General features: G+C 28.5%; 1 non-coding gene across 1 annotated transcript; it reads left to right on the forward strand.

Annotated features, from left to right (window-relative positions):
- The first annotated feature begins 19,081 nt into the window (after positions 1 to 19,081).
- Positions 19,082 to 19,200, forward strand: LOC123303130. The gene has a single exon (XR_006535566.1). It is a non-coding gene; the product is annotated as a 5S ribosomal RNA (ribosomal RNA).
- The last annotated feature ends 3,157 nt before the right edge of the window (positions 19,201 to 22,357 follow it).

A 22,357-nucleotide genomic window follows, 5' to 3' on the forward strand; every position in this document is an offset into this window, starting at 1 on the left:
TTTTAACAAAAGTAACGTCACGGCCATGGCCCTTCTGGATATTGAGAAAGCCTTTGACACGGTATATATTGATGGACTGATTTACAAACTAATAAATTATGACTTCCCAAGATGGCTAATAGCACTACTGGACAGTTACCTCAGAGGAAGGGGATTCTATGTAAAAATAAACAACAGCACATCGGAACTCCGACACCCAAAAGCAGGTGTGCCACAAGGATCGGTACTTGGGCCCATATTGTTCACCTACTTTATTAATGATATCCCAAAATTTGCCAAAACAAAAACTGCGATATACGCGGATGACACTGCCGTGTACGCCCACTCCTTTAATGCTCAGGTGGCAACAAAACAACTACAAATACACCTGGATATGATACTGAAGTTTGCCAGGGACTGGAAAATCAAAATAAATAACAACAAAACTGAACATATAATTTTTAGCAAAAAATTTACAAATATCAAAATCTACGATCCACTTAAGGTAGACGGCGTAGCCATAGTCCCTGCCAAGCACAAAGTAAAGTACCTAGGTGTGTACCTTGACAAAACATTATCGTTTGTCCCACATATCAACCACCTGATCAGTAAAGGAAATGGGTGTATACGACAACTTTACCCACTCCTGAACAAATACAGCAAACTCAGCACCAAAAATAAAAAAATGTTATACACTGCAATAATAAGACCAACTATAACCTACGGAGCCCCTGTGTGGAACAGCGTTTCAGACACGACATATCTAAGACTGCAACGTATACAGAACAAATGCCTCCGACTTACACTAAACAAAGATAGATACGCTAGAATACAAGACATACATAGAGAGACAGACATACCGACAATCAAAGACTATACCAAACATGTAACGCATTCTTTCTACACTAAGTTGATTAAAAACAGCTACTTAACCAAAAATATGGTGAAGTCAAACTCACTAACCAAAAAACACAAACAAATATATACAAAATATTTAAATAATGTATAACAAAATATTTTACAGTAAATAATAAAGATAAAATACCCATTCCTTACAAGAGCCTGTGGCGTCGTGCCAGCGTTCCCGACTGGCACTCCGAAAGCAGGCGTTCAAGTCCCACGCAAGGCATTAAATTTTTTCTTTTTTTCTTTTCTTTTTAAATCTAATTTTACATGCAAAAACACATAGGCAATGGGCAATATAAGTTTGCCACAGCTATTGCCTAAAACATAAAACAGGTTTTTAAAAATTTTCCTGTAAAGAGCATATCAACAAAAATTAACTTAACATATACCTGCTCAAACAAATAAATTAAATATCATAAGCATAATTGCGACACAGCAATCTGCATGAAAGAAAAATAAGTTAGGATGAAAGCCTTTTAAGGCTAATAACCTATAATAGTAAATAAAAGTTTTGTAATATATGTTATGTATGTAATGTATTGTATTTTTAAATGTTGATTAATAAACTGTTTTTGAATTTGAATTTTTGAATTTGGTTCTCGTCCGATCACCGAAGTTAAGCAACATTGGGCACAGTCAGTACTTGGATGGGTGACCGCTTGGGAACACTGTGTGCGGTTGCCTTTTTATATTAAAAATATAAATTATTTTTCTTCTGTTTTTTTTTTTTACACACCATATATAAATATATGTTATTTATAAATGTAAACCTTTTATATTATTCGTCAACAAATAAATATTATTTTTTGTATAAAATTTTATTGCATTTATAACTCATATCATGGTTACTTTAAAGCGAGAAGTTTTTTTAATATTTCAAATGAATATAAAATAATATAAATTTTATGAAATTTATTTATTTTTAGAAATAGCAATCGCTTATAATTATAACAAAATTTTAATAATGTTTAATTTTATTTCAATAATTTATATATATATTTTTTAATAAAAATAATATACTCTTATTTAATAATATATGTTGGTCCTATATATAGGACCGAAAATATTTCTTATTTGTTTTTTTTTTTTTTTAATTGTCATTTAAAACGCTTATGCACGTTCTCCACGAATACGTCTTGCCAATTGTATATCCTTAGGCATAATTGTAACACGCTTTGCATGAATTGCGCATAAATTGGTATCTTCAAATAAACCTACTAAATAGGCTTCACTAGCTTCTTGTAATGCCATAACAGCTGAACTTTGGAAACGTAAATCGGTTTTAAAATCTTGTGCAATTTCACGTACTAAACGTTGGAATGGTAATTTACGAATTAACAATTCAGTACTTTTTTGATAACGACGAATTTCTCGTAAAGCTACTGTACCAGGACGATATCTGTGTGGTTTTTTTACTCCACCAGTTGCTGGTGCACTTTTACGTGCAGCTTTCGTTGCTAATTGTTTTCTTGGTGCTTTACCACCAGTTGATTTACGTGCAGTTTGCTTGGTTCTAGCCATTTTCAAATAATAATGTTTTTACAAAAAAACACACAATTTTAAAAATTATATTCGACAATTTGATACTACAAAGTCAAATGTTTAAATGCGAAATAAATGTGTTGTATTTATATTTATATGAAATTTCAAAATTTTTGTTGTCATATCCTATTGGATAGCTATCAGAGTATGGACTAATCAAATTGTATAGGCGTGGCTTAAAAAATCTTTAATGCTTTATATAAAAAGGCACAATTGTACCGGCGCTCACATACATTACAATACTTGTTAGGTTAACACACGTGTTATCCGTTCGTTAAAATATTGTAAATAATTTTTTATTAAAATGACTGGCAGAGGAAAAGGTGGAAAGGGTCTTGGAAAAGGGGGTGCAAAACGTCATAGAAAAGTTTTGCGTGATAATATCCAAGGTATTACAAAACCTGCAATTCGTCGTTTAGCACGACGAGGTGGAGTAAAACGTATCTCTGGTTTAATTTATGAAGAAACACGTGGTGTACTTAAAGTATTCCTTGAAAATGTTATTCGGGATGCTGTTACATATACTGAACACGCAAAACGTAAAACAGTTACAGCTATGGATGTTGTATATGCATTAAAACGACAAGGTCGTACTTTGTATGGTTTTGGAGGTTAAGAAAATATAATAATTTACTTAAAATATTTAGTAAATTTATTAAAGAATATTTAATACATCCGATAAATTTAAACAGGCTTTCCTTTTTGGGAAGCCACTAATTTTATTTATATAAGAGTAAATAAATTTGTTAATAAATATAACATATTATATAATTTGTTTACAACAAATTATTTTGTTTATAACATACATTACCAAATATTTTTTTTTTTTTTTTTTTTTTGTAATATATCTGCAATAATAAATTATAATTTGTATGTTATCTATTTTATTTTACAATAACTTATTGAATTTTTGAAAAAATTTTATTATAAATTAATATACTATTATATTTTTTATATATACAAGTTAAGAGTAACAAGTATCGATAGGAGATTATCGAATTTATAACTAATAAAACATTTCGCCTTAATCAAAGAAAATAAATATTTTGCTATACCATTTGTTATACTTTCAATAAATAATTTATTATTAAATTTTTATTATTTCATTTATTTTTTAAAATTATTAAAAATATTTTTCTAATAATTATAAGCGTACATAAACAAGTAGTAAATGTAAAATGAAAATAATAAAGGTAATGTAATGCATTTGCATTACACTGATTTACGATATATATTCCGATATCCTTTATTATATTTAAAATTAATAATATTGATATACTAATAATAGATATATTCAAGCTATTAATATATAAAATTTTATATTAAATATGATATTAATAATTGTTTATTTTATTTTTTTGTATATATAAAAATAATTTACTCTTATTTAAAAAATTTGATGGCTCTCTTAAAAAGAGAGCCGTTTTTATATGTTGATGTATTTTTATGTTATCAATTAAATAATATTTTCGATTTATTTATTTTGAACTTGTATATTTTGTAACAGCTTTAGTACCTTCACTAACAGCGTGCTTTGCCAATTCACCAGGTAATAATAATCGAACTGCGGTTTGAATTTCCCGACTTGTGATTGTTGAACGTTTATTATAATGTGCTAAACGTGATGCTTCAGCAGCAATACGTTCAAAAATATCATTAACAAAACTGTTCATGATACTCATAGCTTTACTAGAGATACCAGTATCAGGATGCACTTGTTTTAATACTTTGTAAATGTAAATTGCATATGATTCCTTGCGCTTCCTCTTCTTTTTCTTATCACTCTTTGATATATTTTTTTGAGCTTTGCCAGCTTTTTTTGCTGCTTTTCCACTTGTTTTTGGTGGCATTGTTACAAACAATTAATATACACAGATAGTTACAGAACACCAGTCAGTATATGTATGAGCGTGTCGTGTATACAACTAGCGTATTATATACGCGAAGATGGATATAACAATAAAAATGAATACTACTCTCTGATTGGCTGAAAATAATACTATAAGGTGATTGGTTTATTTTTAAAGTTTTATATTTTATAAATATTATAAATTAAAATACCCAAATAACATTTTAAACATTTATGTTACAATCCCCGTAACGTACACATCTGTGTGATTATATTTACAAAAAAAAATATTAATTAAATAAATTTATTCGCTATGTCTGGACGAGGTAAAGGTGGTAAAGTAAAGGGAAAGGCAAAGTCAAGATCAAGCCGAGCAGGATTACAATTTCCTGTTGGAAGAATTCACAGATTATTACGAAAAGGAAATTATGCTGAACGAGTAGGTGCTGGTGCCCCAGTATATTTGGCTGCTGTTATGGAATATTTGGCTGCAGAAGTTCTCGAGTTAGCTGGTAATGCTGCCCGTGATAACAAAAAAACACGTATCATTCCACGTCATTTACAATTGGCAATTCGTAATGATGAAGAATTAAATAAATTATTATCTGGTGTAACAATTGCTCAAGGTGGTGTATTACCAAACATTCAAGCAGTGTTATTACCAAAGAAAACTGAAAAGAAAGCATAAATTAAAAACATTGCATTAATTTTTATAATAATAATACATCGATCATAGGCCTTTTAATAAAAGGCCACAAATTTATTTAAAATAAGAGTAAAAATTATTTTTATAAATAATATATTATAATATTTTTTTAAAGAATCAATTTAAATAATTATAAATTAATGATTCTTTTTTTTTTTTTTTTTTTTTTATATGTTATTATGGAAATAATTCATCATATTATGATGACATTTAGGTAACATATTATAAGAATATTCATAAAATATTATCAAAATAATATTGTATTATGATGATATTTAGACAAAATATTATAAGAATATACACAAAATATTATCAAAATAATATCATTAGATAACAAAACTGTTCATGATACTCATACCTTTACTAGAGATAAAAGTATCAGGATGCACTTGTATTAATACATATTATCACAACATCACAAAATATTTTTTAAAAGGAAAAATTTTTTTAAAATTATTATAAAATTTGATTGAATTAAATTTCAATTTATTTTTTTAATAATTAAAGAAAAAAAAGAAAAAAAAAGCATATAAACTTTCTATTGAAAATGTTATTTTAAACTAGATGGCCAAGTGAACTTCGTTACACAAACAATATATGACGTATTCGTTATTTAAATAATCAGTATCCTTTGATATTATATCAATACGTTACTCTCTTCTTTTGATACATATTAATAAAATTTCAATTTATAAGATTTTATGTCAATTATATAAATAATATTATAAATTTTCTAAATACATAAGTTAATTAACAAAAAATTTGAATAACAAGATAAATTTATATATGATGTTTTAATACTCGATACTATAATATATCGCATCCGTTACCAATTATTCGGTATCCTTTGATTTATACACAGAATGAACTAAAAATATATATCAAATTTATTTTATTTATTTATATATTTAATATTATTATTATTATTTTATATTACAAAGTTTCTTAACGAAGCTTACAATGATTTCTCATATCGTACTTAACAAAATTATTTAGATCATATAAAATTTAAATTGTTAAAAAATTTGTATATTTATTATTATTATTTATTTTTATTAAAATTACATAACATAAAATTAATAATATTTTAATAATTATATAAATTAATTCTTATTTAAAATAATCTTATATTAATCTCAACAAATACTCTAATAATATATTTTGTCATAAATTTTTTTATATTTAAAATAAATATTATAATATATAAATACTTATATCAGTATAAAATTTCTTTATATAATTATGAAAAAATTAATTTAATAGTTAATTATTGATATTAATGCATAAATAAAAGTATTTTCTAATGAAATATATTTTGTCAATGTTCGATTAACACATTTCATAATAATACGTTTTCATTATTGACAAAAAAAGTTTTTCTAAAAATGAAATCTTATACTATAATATATATATTTATATATTAAATTTTTTAATTATTTATATACTAATAATTTATAATAAATCGATATTAAATAAAAAATAAAAATATATACTTTTTAAGTTTACCTTAAAAATATTATTGTTTTGTATGATTGAAATAATTAATATTAAACTATGTTTATTAATAATTGTTAATAAAAAAATTAAATATATTTTAATTTATAAAATAAATATTATTATTAAATTTATAATTTATTATTTTATATATTATAGAAATTGAAAAAATAAATCATGTTTACTACGACAGTAAATTAGAAATACTATTTAATTTTTATGTGTTTTCTACATGGTACTTTGACTTACATAGGGACTTATATTATTGTGAATAATGATATAATTGAAAACCTTTATTTTTTATTTGATAGAATTATTATATTTTATCATTTAAATATTTATAATAAATACATTATTTTTATAAAGTAAAAAATATGGCCGAAGAAAATTCTACAGCTGTTGCAGCAACTGCGGTTACTGCTGCTTCTACAACACCAACAAAAAAAGCAACAGCTTCTGGTGCTAAACGTACAAAACAACATTCAAAACCAACACATCCACGTACATCAGAAATGGTTGTTAACGCAATTAAAAATTTAAAAGAACGTGGTGGTTCATCATTACAAGCAATTAAAAAATATTTAGCTGCAAATTATAAAGTGGATTCTGATAAAATTTCACCATTTATTAAAAAATATTTAAAAGCTGCTGTAACTGAGGGAGCCTTGGTACAAACTAAAGGTAAAGGTGCATCTGGTTCATTCAAATTGGCTGCTTCCGCTTCATCTAATTCTTCAGCTAAATCAAAAGTATCCAAAAAAGAAAGTGGAGCAAAAGGTTCAGCAAAGAGTGCTAAAAGTAAACGGGCACCAAAAGAAAAGAAAGCCACAACTACATCATTGGCAGCCAAAAAGCCTAAAGCAAAAAAAGCGACTCCATCATCATCAACTGCTGCTAAAAAAGTTACTGCAAAATCATCAGCGGCATCAAAAAAAGCACCAGTTAAAGCAAAACCAGCAAAAAGTACAAAATCCGCTGCCAAAAGTAGCCCTGCTCGTAAACCGAAAGCACCAAAAGCTAAGAAAGCTTCTGTTGCCAAATCATCTCCTACAAAAATTAAAAAAGCAGCACCAAAAAAGAAATGATCTGTTACTTTAATAATATATTGAAATATTTCATTATTTTTGCTAAAAAATGAAAATAACATAGGCCTTAATACAGGCCACAAATTAATATTTGATAAGAGTAAATTATTTTTTGTATAAATATTTTATAAAATAATAGTTAAGAAACATTTGCCACAGTCAGTACCACGGATGGGTGGCCACTTGAGAATACTGTGTGCGGTTGCATTTTTATTTAAAATATATGGTATAATAAATAAGTATATATTTAAATTGATTACTTCATTGAAAATTTTAATAATATACTTTAATATTAATGATATTTATGAAAAATATATATTTGTAAAAATTTTCATTTATTACTGGCAACAGCCATACCACGTTGAAAACACCGGTTCTCGTCCATTATCTGTACAGCGTTCATACCGTACAGTACAGTGAATTGTTGAAGCAAATTATTGTATAATTACATTCAAAGCGAAAACAATTTCATACACACACCTACAGAACAAGTTAAATCAAATATAAAAAAGTATAAAAACAAACTATAAAATAAGTGACGGGCGTAGCCAAACAAAAAAAAGGGGGCGACCTAGTCGCTCCCCTGCTATCACTAAAATTTTAAAAGTGCAACCCGATGACGTCGGAATACAACAAAGCACCGAAGAAGAAGCCAACAAAATAGAAAAAATAGTTAGTGAAAATAGCGAGAACACAAGTGCAGTGCCTCCAAGAATGGAAAACCAAAACAAAAACAATATACAAAACATTTTCAAAAAACAAACAGAAGTGCAAGTGCAAGTGCCCACAAAAAACAGATTTAATCCCCTAACCACTGAAGAAGGTCAAACAGAGGAAGATGTGGAACAAGAAGGCACAGACCCAAAAGAAATTAATGAAAATGACAAAAACACAGAAAGGACACAAGGAGGAAAGAATAAACCACCTCCAATTGTTATACACAGCACTCCAAATAACCATAAGGAGTTCATGGAGCAAATAAAGGAACATGTGAAAAAGGGATTCCATGTGAAATACACGTTCAAAAAAACGAATCTATTCATCCATGACTCAAATGAATATAAAAACTACGTCAAAATTCTAGACAACGAAAACATGGAGTTCCATACATACACGGAAAGGACAGAAAAACACCACGCCTTCGTATTGGTCGGGCTACCAAGAGGAATCGACGAAGAGGAAATTAAGCAAGACATAGAGAAATGCCTCAAAACAAACATTATTAAAGTATATCCAATGAGATCCTCCTACAGATCTCTATATCTTGTGATCACCGGACAAAGCACGTCCCTAAAACAACTAACCCAAGAAGTTAAATATGTGTACAACGTAAAAATTACCTGGGAAAGGCACAGGAACGCCAAACTAATTATCCAGTGTCACAGATGTCAGGCCTGGTCACATGCCACTACGAACTGTAGAATGAACCCAAAGTGCCTAAAATGCGCAGGACCTCACTGGAGCCGTGACTGTACAATAAAAGAAAACACGGAAGAAAATAAAAAACTTTTAAAATGTGCAAACTGTGAAAATAACCACCCGGCAAACTCTACAGAATGCCGAATTTATATCAACAAAATCGAGCAGATAGAAAGGAGAAGAAAAACAAACACGGTCCCTGTAAGAAATCAACAAAAATTCGTGACAGCACCACTACCTCCAACAAATCCCTGGGCAATGAGAAACCCATTCACTCAAAATGATAGACCCACCCAAGTGTACGCTCATGTACACAGCCAAGCACCAACACAAACAACATCCATATCTACTACTACTAACATAAACAATTTGGTAAGTGAGTTTGACACATTAAACAAATTAATAGATGTAGAAAGAATGCTAAAATATGTAAAAGACCTAAACCATGACCTTATGAAATGCAAAAACGAATTAGAGAAATTCATGGTTTTCAACAACTTTTGCACAAAAAATTTTAGCCAATGTCCGCCGTAAAATGTGCGACATGGAATGCTAATGGGCTACGCCAAAACCTTGGTGAACTTAGATCGTTCATCAGAGAACAAAAGGTGGACATTATGATGATAAATGAAACCAAATTATCAGGAGAACATAAAATAAAAATTAGAAATTTTAATATAATTAGGAAAGATAGAACAACACAAGGCGGAGGTGTAGCAATAATAATAAAAAATAGCATTCCGTTTCGCACATTTGAAATCAATGGTTCCGTATCCATAGAATGCGTCGGAATCGAACTATTAAATAATATAAAAATTATTGCAGTGTATAACACTCCCGCTAACAAGTTCCCCATGGAGGATCTAGCAAAATTGTTCAGGATGGGTAACAAAATATTAGTAATAGGTGATCTTAATGCTCGCCATACGGCATGGAAGAATCATGTATCAAACACAAACGGACGAACATTACATAAATTCACTAACGACAACAACATCGTCATCCAACACACAGACAACCCCACACATTTTCCAACTAACGGAATGACACCCACCTTCATTGATCTTGTGATTAATAAAAATGTTAACAACATCACGCACCCAACCTCAATACCAGAGTTATCATCAGACCACAACCCGGTAATATTTAATATTACAAACTTAAATAAAGACAACACCAAACACATTGTCACTTCCTATAAATCAACCGATTGGGCAGAGTTTAGAAAAAAATTAAATTCAACAATAAAAATCAATAATAAAATAAACAATGCCCAAGAAGTTGATCAGGAAATAGATAACTTCACAAAAGGGGTGCAACAAGTCCAAAAAGCTCACAGCCGACGGGTCGTGATAGTTGATAACAGGTATCTCCCTGATGACAACACAAAAAACTTAATCAAATATAAAAATGCGATGAGGAAACTGTACCAAAAAAGATTTATACCAGGCCTCAAAGCAGATATAAACAAAATCACGAAAATGATCAGGAGGAACATTAAAAACAAGATCAATGAACAGTGGGAAAAAACACTAACGGACTTACGACCCGGTGACAGAACAATGTGGCGAATAACGAAGACGTTTAAAAAACCGAGACAACAAATCCCCACAATCACCACGAACGATAATAATTACATGACGGACAAAGACAAAGCTGACATAATAAGTGAAACTTTAGAGGAGATCCAGACTAACGAACAGACTACTCCACTAGAAGAGGACATAAAACGAAGAATACATGAATTCTTTCATACCACACAAACACCACAAAACAACACCAAAATAAAGCTCACAACCCCCCAAGAAATTAAAAACATAATTAAAACCCTCCCAAATAACAAAGCCCCAGGACAAGACGGGATAGACACCAAAATAATCAAAAACTTTACCACCAAAGCTATAGTACAACTTCAGTACATAATAAATGCAATCCTGAGGATAGGATACTTCCCTGAGTCCTGGAGAACGGCAATAGTGATCCCAGTACCGAAACCTAACAAGGATCATAGTAATCCCAAAAATTACAGACCAATAAGCCTCCTGAGCACGCTGTCCAAGATAGCGGAAAAAGTCATTTTGGAAAGAATAAACAAGATAAGTCAGTCCAAAAATATAATAATACACGAACAATTCGGATTCAGAAGAGGTCATGGCACTTGCATGCAAGTTGCCAGAATAGCAAGTGACATAATACAAAATTTTAACAAAAGTAACGTCACGGCCATGGCCCTTCTGGATATTGAGAAAGCCTTTGACACGGTATATATTGATGGACTGATTTACAAACTAATAAATTATGACTTCCCAAGATGGCTAATAGCACTACTGGACAGTTACCTCAGAGGAAGGGGATTCTATGTAAAAATAAACAACAGCACATCGGAACTCCGACACCCAAAAGCAGGTGTGCCACAAGGATCGGTACTTGGGCCCATATTGTTCACCTACTTTATTAATGATATCCCAAAATTTGCCAAAACAAAAACTGCGATATACGCGGATGACACTGCCGTGTACGCCCACTCCTTTAATGCTCAGGTGGCAACAAAACAACTACAAATACACCTGGATATGATACTGAAGTTTGCCAGGGACTGGAAAATCAAAATAAATAACAACAAAACTGAACATATAATTTTTAGCAAAAAATTTACAAATATCAAAATCTACGATCCACTTAAGGTAGACGGCGTAGCCATAGTCCCTGCCAAGCACAAAGTAAAGTACCTAGGTGTGTACCTTGACAAAACATTATCGTTTGTCCCACATATCAACCACCTGATCAGTAAAGGAAATGGGTGTATACGACAACTTTACCCACTCCTGAACAAATACAGCAAACTCAGCACCAAAAATAAAAAAATGTTATACACTGCAATAATAAGACCAACTATAACCTACGGAGCCCCTGTGTGGAACAGCGTTTCAGACACGACATATCTAAGACTGCAACGTATACAGAACAAATGCCTCCGACTTACACTAAACAAAGATAGATACGCTAGAATACAAGACATACATAGAGAGACAGACATACCGACAATCAAAGACTATACCAAACATGTAACGCATTCTTTCTACACTAAGTTGATTAAAAACAGCTACTTAACCAAAAATATGGTGAAGTCAAACTCACTAACCAAAAAACACAAACAAATATATACAAAATATTTAAATAATGTATAACAAAATATTTTACAGTAAATAATAAAGATAAAATACCCATTCCTTACAAGAGCCTGTGGCGTCGTGCCAGCGTTCCCGACTGGCACTCCGAAAGCAGGCGTTCAAGTCCCACGCAAGGCATTAAATTTTTTCTTTTTTTCTTTTCTTTTTAAATCTAATTTTACATGCAAAAACACATAGGCAATGGGCAATATAAGTTTGCCACAGCTATTGCCTAAAACATAAAACAGGTTTTTAAAAATTTTCCTGTAAAGAGCATATCAACAAAAATTAACTTAACATATACCTGCTCAAACAAATAAATTAAATATCATAAGCATAATTGCGACACAGCAATCTGCATGAAAGAAAAATAAGTTAGGATGAAAGCCTTTTAAGGCTAATAACCTATAATAGTAAATAAAAGTTTTGTAATATATGTTATGTATGTAATGTATTGTATTTTTAAATGTTGATTAATAAACTGTTTTTGAATTTGAATTTGAATTGGTTCTCGTCCGATCACCGAAGTTAAGCAACATTGGGCACAGTCAGTACTTGGATGGGTGACCGCTTGGGAACACTGTGTGCGGTTGCCTTTTTATATTAAAAATATAAATTATTTTTCTTCTGTTTTTTTTTTTTACACACCATATATAAATATATGTTATTTATAAATGTAAACCTTTTATATTATTCGTCAACAAATAAATATTATTTTTTGTATAAAATTTTATTGCATTTATAACTCATATCATGGTTACTTTAAAGCGAGAAGTTTTTTTAATATTTCAAATGAATATAAAATAATATAAATTTTATGAAATTTATTTATTTTTAGAAATAGCAATCGCTTATAATTATAACAAAATTTTAATAATGTTTAATTTTATTTCAATAATTTATATATATATTTTTTAATAAAAATAATATACTCTTATTTAATAATATATGTTGGTCCTATATATAGGACCGAAAATATTTCTTATTTGTTTTTTTTTTTTTTAAATTGTCATTTAAAACGCTTATGCACGTTCTCCACGAATACGTCTTGCCAATTGTATATCCTTAGGCATAATTGTAACACGCTTTGCATGAATTGCGCATAAATTGGTATCTTCAAATAAATCTACTAAATAGGCTTCACTAGCTTCTTGTAATGCCATAACAGCTGAACTTTGGAAACGTAAATCGGTTTTAAAATCTTGTGCAATTTCACGTACTAAACGTTGGAATGGTAATTTACGAATTAACAATTCAGTACTTTTTTGATAACGACGAATTTCTCGTAAAGCTACTGTACCAGGACGATATCTGTGTGGTTTTTTTACTCCACCAGTTGCTGGTGCACTTTTACGTGCAGCTTTCGTTGCTAATTGTTTTCTTGGTGCTTTACCACCAGTTGATTTACGTGCAGTTTGCTTGGTTCTAGCCATTTTCAAATAATAATGTTTTTACAAAAAAACACACAATTTTAAAAATTATATTCGACAATTTGATACTACAAAGTCAAATGTTTAAATGCGAAATAAATGTGTTGTATTTATATTTATATGAAATTTCAAAATTTTTGTTGTCATATCCTATTGGATAGCTATCAGAGTATGGACTAATCAAATTGTATAGGCGTGGCTTAAAAAATCTTTAATGCTTTATATAAAAAGGCACAATTGTACCGGCGCTCACATACATTACAATACTTGTGAGGTTAACACACGTGTTATCCGTTCGTTAAAATATTGTAAATAATTTTTTATTAAAATGACTGGCAGAGGAAAAGGTGGAAAGGGTCTTGGAAAAGGGGGTGCAAAACGTCATAGAAAAGTTTTGCGTGATAATATCCAAGGTATTACAAAACCTGCAATTCGTCGTTTAGCACGACGAGGTGGAGTAAAACGTATCTCTGGTTTAATTTATGAAGAAACACGTGGTGTACTTAAAGTATTCCTTGAAAATGTTATTCGGGATGCTGTTACATATACTGAACACGCAAAACGTAAAACAGTTACAGCTATGGATGTTGTATATGCATTAAAACGACAAGGTCGTACTTTGTATGGTTTTGGAGGTTAAGAAAATATAATAATTTACTTAAAATATTTAGTAAATTTATTAAAGAATATTTAATACATCCGATAAATTTAAACAGGCTTTCCTTTTTGGGAAGCCACTAATTTTATTTATATAAGAGTAAATAAATTTGTTAATAAATATAACATATTATATAATTTGTTTACAACAAATTATTTTGTTTATAACATACATTACCAAATATTTTTATTTTTTTTTTTTTTTTGTAATATATCTGCAATAATAAATTATAATTTGTATATTATCTATTTTATTTTACAATAACTTATTGAATTTTTGAAAAAATTTTATTATAAATTAATATACTATTATATTTTTTATATATACAAGTTAAGAGTAACAAGTATCGATAGGAGATTATCGAATTTATAACTAATAAAACATTTCGCCTTAATCAAAGAAAATAAATATTTTGCTATACCATTTGTTATACTTTCAATAAATAATTTATTATTAAATTTTTATTATTTCATTTATTTTTTAAAATTATTAAAAATATTTTTCTAATAATTATAAGCGTACATAAACAAGTAGTAAATGTAAAATGAAAATAATAAAGGTAATGTAATGCATTTGCATTACACTGATTTACGATATATATTCCGATATCCTTTATTATATTTAAAATTAATAATATTGATATACTAATAATAGATATATTCAAGCTATTAATATATAAAATTTTATATTAAATATGATATTAATAATTGTTTATTTTATTTTTTTGTATATATAAAAATAATTTACTCTTATTTAAAAAATTTGATGGCTCTCTTAAAAAGAGAGCCATTTTTATATGTTGATGTATTTTTATGTTATCAATTAAATAATATTTTCGATTTATTTATTTTGAACTTGTATATTTTGTAACAGCTTTAGTACCTTCACTAACAGCGTGCTTTGCCAATTCACCAGGTAATAATAATCGAACTGCGGTTTGAATTTCCCGACTTGTGATTGTTGAACGTTTATTATAATGTGCTAAACGTGATGCTTCAGCAGCAATACGTTCAAAAATATCATTAACAAAACTGTTCATGATACTCATAGCTTTACTAGAGATACCAGTATCAGGATGCACTTGTTTTAATACTTTGTAAATGTAAATTGCATATGATTCCTTGCGCTTCCTCTTCTTTTTCTTATCACTCTTTGATATATTTTTTTGAGCTTTGCCAGCTTTTTTTGCTGCTTTTCCACTTGTTTTTGGTGGCATTGTTACAAACAATTAATATACACAGATAGTTACAGAACACCAGTCAGTATATGTATGAGCGTGTCGTGTATACAACTAGCGTATTATATACGCGAAGATGGATATAACAATAAAAATGAATACTACTCTCTGATTGGCTAAAAATAATACTATAAGGTGATTGGTTTATTTTTAAAGTTTTATATTTTATAAATATTATAAATTAAAATACCCAAATAACATTTTAAACATTTATGTTACAATCCCCGTAACGTACACATCTGTGTGATTATATTTACAAAAAAAAATATTAATTAAATAAATTTATTCGCTATGTCTGGACGAGGTAAAGGTGGTAAAGTAAAGGGAAAGGCAAAGTCAAGATCAAGCCGAGCAGGATTACAATTTCCTGTTGGAAGAATTCACAGATTATTACGAAAAGGAAATTATGCTGAACGAGTAGGTGCTGGTGCCCCAGTATATTTGGCTGCTGTTATGGAATATTTGGCTGCAGAAGTTCTCGAGTTAGCTGGTAATGCTGCCCGTGATAACAAAAAAACACGTATCATTCCACGTCATTTACAATTGGCAATTCGTAATGATGAAGAATTAAATAAATTATTATCTGGTGTAACAATTGCTCAAGGTGGTGTATTACCAAACATTCAAGCAGTGTTATTACCAAAGAAAACTGAAAAGAAAGCATAAATTAAAAACATTGCATTAATTTTTATAATAATAATACATCGATCATAGGCCTTTTAATAAAAGGCCACAAATTTATTTAAAATAAGAGTAAAAATTATTTTTATAAATAATATATTATAATATTTTTTTAAAGAATCAATTTAAATAATTATAAATTAATGATTCTTTTTTTTTTTTTTTTTTTTTTATATGTTATTATGGAAATAATTCATCATATTATGATGACATTTAGGTAACATATTATAAGAATATTCATAAAATATTATCAAAATAATATTGTATTATGATGATATTTAGACAAAATATTATAAGAATATACACAAAATATTATCAAAATAATATCATTAGATAACAAAACTGTTCATGATACTCATACCTTTACTAGAGATAAAAGTATCAGGATGCACTTGTATTAATACATATTATCACAACATCACAAAATATTTTTTAAAAGGAAAAATTTTTTTAAAATTATTATAAAATTTGATTGAATTAAATTTCAATTTATTTTTTTAATAATTAAAGAAAAAAAAGAAAAAAAAAGCATATAAACTTTCTATTGAAAATGTTATTTTAAACTAGATGGCCAAGTGAACTTCGTTACACAAACAATATATGACGTATTCGTTATTTAAATAATCAGTATCCTTTGATATTATATCAATACGTTACTCTCTTCTTTTGATACATATTAATAAAATTTCAATTTATAAGATTTTATGTCAATTATATAAATAATATTATAAATTTTCTAAATACATAAGTTAATTAACAAAAAATTTGAATAACAAGATAAATTTATATATGATGTTTTAATACTCGATACTATAATATATCGCATCCGTTACCAATTATTCGGTATCCTTTGATTTATACACAGAATGAACTAAAAATATATATCAAATTTATTTTATTTATTTATATATTTAATATTATTATTATTATTTTATATTACAAAGTTTCTTAACGAAGCTTACAATGATTTCTCATATCGTACTTAACAAAATTATTTAGATCATATAAAATTTAAATTGTTAAAAAATTTGTATATTTATTATTATTATTTATTTTTATTAAAATTACATAACATAAAATTAATAATATTTTAATAATTATATAAATTAATTCTTATTTAAAATAATCTTATATTAATCTCAACAAATACTCTAATAATATATTTTGTCATAAATTTTTTTATATTTAAAATAAATATTATAATATATAAATACTTATATCAGTATAAAATTTCTTTATATAATTATGAAAAAATTAATTTAATAGTTAATTATTGATATTAATGCATAAATAAAAGTATTTTCTAATGAAATATATTTTGTCAATGTTCGATTAACACATTTCATAATAATACGTTTTCATTATTGACAAAAAAAGTTTTTCTAAAAATGAAATCTTATACTATAATATATATATTTATATATTAAATTTTTTAATTATTTATATACTAATAATTTATAATAAATCGATATTAAATAAAAAATAAAAATATATACTTTTTAAGTTTACCTTAAAAATATTATTGTTTTGTATGATTGAAATAATTAATATTAAACTATGTTTATTAATAATTGTTAATAAAAAAATTAAATATATTTTAATTTATAAAATAAATATTATTATTAAATTTATAATTTATTATTTTATATATTATAGAAATTGAAAAAATAAATCATGTTTACTACGACAGTAAATTAGAAATACTATTTAATTTTTATGTGTTTTCTACATGGTACTTTGACTTACATAGGGACTTATATTATTGTGAATAATGATATAATTGAAAACCTTTATTTTTTATTTGATAGAATTATTATATTTTATCATTTAAATATTTATAATAAATACATTATTTTTATAAAGTAAAAAATATGGCCGAAGAAAATTCTACAGCTGTTGCAGCAACTGCGGTTACTGCTGCTTCTACAACACCAACAAAAAAAGCAACAGCTTCTGGTGCTAAACGTACAAAACAACATTCAAAACCAACACATCCACGTACATCAGAAATGGTTGTTAACGCAATTAAAAATTTAAAAGAACGTGGTGGTTCATCATTACAAGCAATTAAAAAATATTTAGCTGCAAATTATAAAGTGGATTCTGATAAAATTTCACCATTAATTAAAAAATATTTAAAAGCTGCTGTAACTGAGGGAGCCTTGGTACAAACTAAAGGTAAAGGTGCATCTGGTTCATTCAAATTGGCTGCTTCCGCTTCATCTAATTCTTCAGCTAAATCAAAAGTTTCCAAAAAAGAAAGTGGAGCAAAAGGTTCAGCAAAGAGTGCTAAAAGTAAACGGGCACCAAAAGAAAAGAAAGCCACAACTACATCATTGGCAGCCAAAAAGCCTAAAGCAAAAAAAGCGACTCCATCATCATCAACTGCTGCTAAAAAAGTTACTGCAAAATCATCAGCGGCATCAAAAAAAGCACCAGTTAAAGCAAAACCAGCAAAAAGTACAAAATCCGCTGCCAAAAGTAGCCCTGCTCGTAAACCGAAAGCACCAAAAGCTAAGAAAGCTTCTGTTGCCAAATCATCTCCTACAAAAATTAAAAAAGCAGCACCAAAAAAGAAATGATCTGTTACTTTAATAATATATTGAAATATTTCATTATTTTTGCTAAAAAATGAAAATAACATAGGCCTTAATACAGGCCACAAATTAATATTTGATAAGAGTAAATTATTTTTTGTATAAATATTTTATAAAATAATAGTTAAGAAACATTTGCCACAGTCAGTACCACGGATGGGTGGCCACTTGAGAATACTGTGTGCGGTTGCATTTTTATTTAAAATATATGGTATAATAAATAAGTATATATTTAAATTGATTACTTCATTGAAAATTTTAATAATATACTTTAATATTAATGATATTTATGAAAAATATATATTTGTAAAAATTTTCATTTATTACTGGCAACAGCCATACCACGTTGAAAACACCGGTTCTCGTCCGATCACCGAAGTTAAGCAACATTGGGCACAGTCAGTACTTGGATGGGTGACCGCTTGGGAACACTGTGTGCGGTTGCCTTTTTATATTAAAAATATAAATTATTTTTCTTCTGTTTTTTTTTTTTACACACCATATATAAATATATGTTATTTATAAATGTAAACCTTTTATATTATTCGTCAACAAATAAATATTATTTTTTGTATAAAATTTTATTGCATTTATAACTCATATCATGGTTACTTTAAAGCGAGAAGTTTTTTTAATATTTCAAATGAATATAAAATAATATAAATTTTATGAAATTTATTTATTTTTAGAAATAGCAATCGCTTATAATTATAACAAAATTTTAATAATGTTTAATTTTATTTCAATAATTTATATATATATTTTTTAATAAAAATAATATACTCTTATTTAATAATATCCCACCAAAAACATAAATGTGAAAAAGGCGTAGATGTCACAGAATCCCAATAAACTCAATTACGTCAGCCCAAAAAAGTTGTGAAATCCCGTAGAGAAAAAATTCTTCGAAAAAAATTTATAAAAATGGCATAAATTTATTGAGTAACTTTTCCGTAAAGAAGCATTAAAGTATTACATTAACAAATTTTCGGTGACATACCTACACGCACCTGTATAGGAGAACAAAAGATAATCGTTAACCCACTACTATCTCCCTCCTCCCCTCTAATGTTATGACGTAATTATTTTTTCACAACTTTTATGAAACATCAAAATTTAAATTTAAACAATCAAAGTATTCTTTAGATTAAAGTCAAGCACCTACTTAACAAAGGCCTAATTTTTTTTTTACTAAAGTAAGAAAATTATTGGTTTAAATTTCTTGTCAAGTTTCTCCTTAGTACGTATTTATTTAATATTTTACTTCGCAAGTTTTCGGAATATAAAAACGAATCTAAAAATAAAAAACTTGCGAAGTAAAATATTAAATAAATACGTACTAAGGAGAAACTTGACAAGAAATTTAAACCAATAATTTTCTTACTTTAGTAAAAAAAAAATTAGGCCTTTGTTAAGTAGGTGCTTGACTTTAATCTAAAGAATACTTTGATTGTTTAAATTTAAATTTTGATGTTTCATAAAAGTTGTGAAAAAATAATTACGTCATAACATTAGAGGGGAGGAGGGAGATAGTAGTGGGTTAACGATTATCTTTTGTTCTCCTATACAGGTGCGTGTAGGTATGTCACCGAAAATTTGTTAATGTAATACTTTAATGCTTCTTTACGGAAAAGTTACTCAATAAATTTATGCCATTTTTATAAATTTTTTTCGAAGAATTTTTTCTCTACGGGATTTCACAACTTTTTTGGGCTGACGTAATTGAGTTTATTGGGATTCTGTGACATCTACGCCTTTTTCACATTTATGTTTTTGGTGGGATATCACTTCTTTTTGCAAGGCAATAGTATTTAGTTTGAAAGTGTTTGTAACAATTTAAACTCACCATTATGAATACATTGAATTACTGTTGAATACTGAGCCTCGTACGTCAAGAGAGATGGCGGACAAGATGTCATCAAAATTGTGTTATTTATAAATATTGTAATGAAAATTTCATTTTCATATAACTGATATTGATTATTTTATAATACATTCTATATAATTTACGCCAAATTTGCGTCCTCATGGGTAAACAGTCATGTTTTCGAAAAAATGTTTCATGCAAAAGTTGGTTATTTCTTTTAGGAATATTTTTTATATTAAAATTTTTGTTCTATCTATAATGGTTTACAAGATGGGTCCCACAGACGCAGGACTCAATTGGCGTATATTGCTCATTTACGAACTTGACCTCACTTTTTACGTCCTGAGTACGCTATAAAAATTTCATCTTAATATTTCTTTTCGTTTTTGTGTTATCGTGTTGGCAGACAGACGTGCAGACGGACAGACAGATATTATGTAACTGCAAATATTTAGGCCTTTTTTATGGGTAATACGCACAGCTTGATTTCATATAATAGTTCTGCATATGGATTGATCCTGAATATTACAACGGCTCATACAGGGGCCTTATATTTTGGAAGTGCGCATAATTGGGTCTTATATATTGGTAATGCGCACACTTTGATCCCATATAATTGTTCTGCGCATGGGATAATCTGGAATATAACAACTGCACATACATGAACCTTAAAAGTGTGCATATTTGGGTCTTATATATTGGAAGTGCGCACAGATTAATCATAAGTTATAGTTCTGCACATGCATTTATCCTGAATCTTACAACTACGCATACGCTGAATTTATATTTTGTTACTGCGCGTATGTAGGCCTTATATATTGCTAGTACACGCATGTGGATTACATGAAATAGTACTGCGCATGGGTTGATTCTAAATATTACAACTGCGCAAACGGGAACCCTATATTTTGTAAATGGGCATATTTGGTCCTTAAATATTGAAAATGCGCATAAATTAATCACAAATGATGGTTCTGCGCATGCATTTTACCTGAATCTTAGAACTGCGCATTAGCTTAGTTAATATTTTGCTTCTGCGCATATGTAGGCCTTATATATTGCTAGTGCGCACATGTGGATTACATGTAATAGTACTGCGCATGGGTTGATCCTGAATATTACAACTGCGCATACAGGGACTTTATATTGTGTTAGTGCGCATATTTGGGTATTATATCCGGGAAGTGCCCACAGATTAATCAATAATTATAGTTGTGCGCATGCATTTATCCTGAATCTTGCAACTGCGCATACGTTAAATTTATATATTGTTACTGCGCACATGAAGGCCTTAAAAATTGCTAGTGCGCACATGTGGATTACATGTAATAGTACTGCGCATGGGTTCATCCTGTATATTACAACTGCGCATACAGGGACTTTATATTTTGTTAGTGCGCATATTTGGGTATTATATCCGGGAAGTGCCCACAGATTAATCAATAGTTATAGTTGTGCGCATGCATTTATCCTGAATCTTGCAACTGCGCATACGCTAAATTTATATTTTGTTACTGCGCACATGAAGGCCTTAAAAATTGCTAGTGCGCACATGTGGATTACATGTAATAGTACTGCGCATGGGTTGATCCTGAATATTACAACTGCGCATACAGGGACTTTATATTTTGTTAGTGCGCATATTTGGGTATTATATCCGGGAAGTGCCCACAGATTAATCAATAATTATAGTTGTGCGCATGCATTTATCCTGAATCTTGCAACTGCGCATACGCT

Source organism: Chrysoperla carnea, chromosome X (genome assembly GCF_905475395.1).
Source record: "Chrysoperla carnea chromosome X, inChrCarn1.1, whole genome shotgun sequence".
Classification (NCBI taxonomy): Eukaryota; Metazoa; Arthropoda; class Insecta; order Neuroptera; family Chrysopidae; genus Chrysoperla; species Chrysoperla carnea.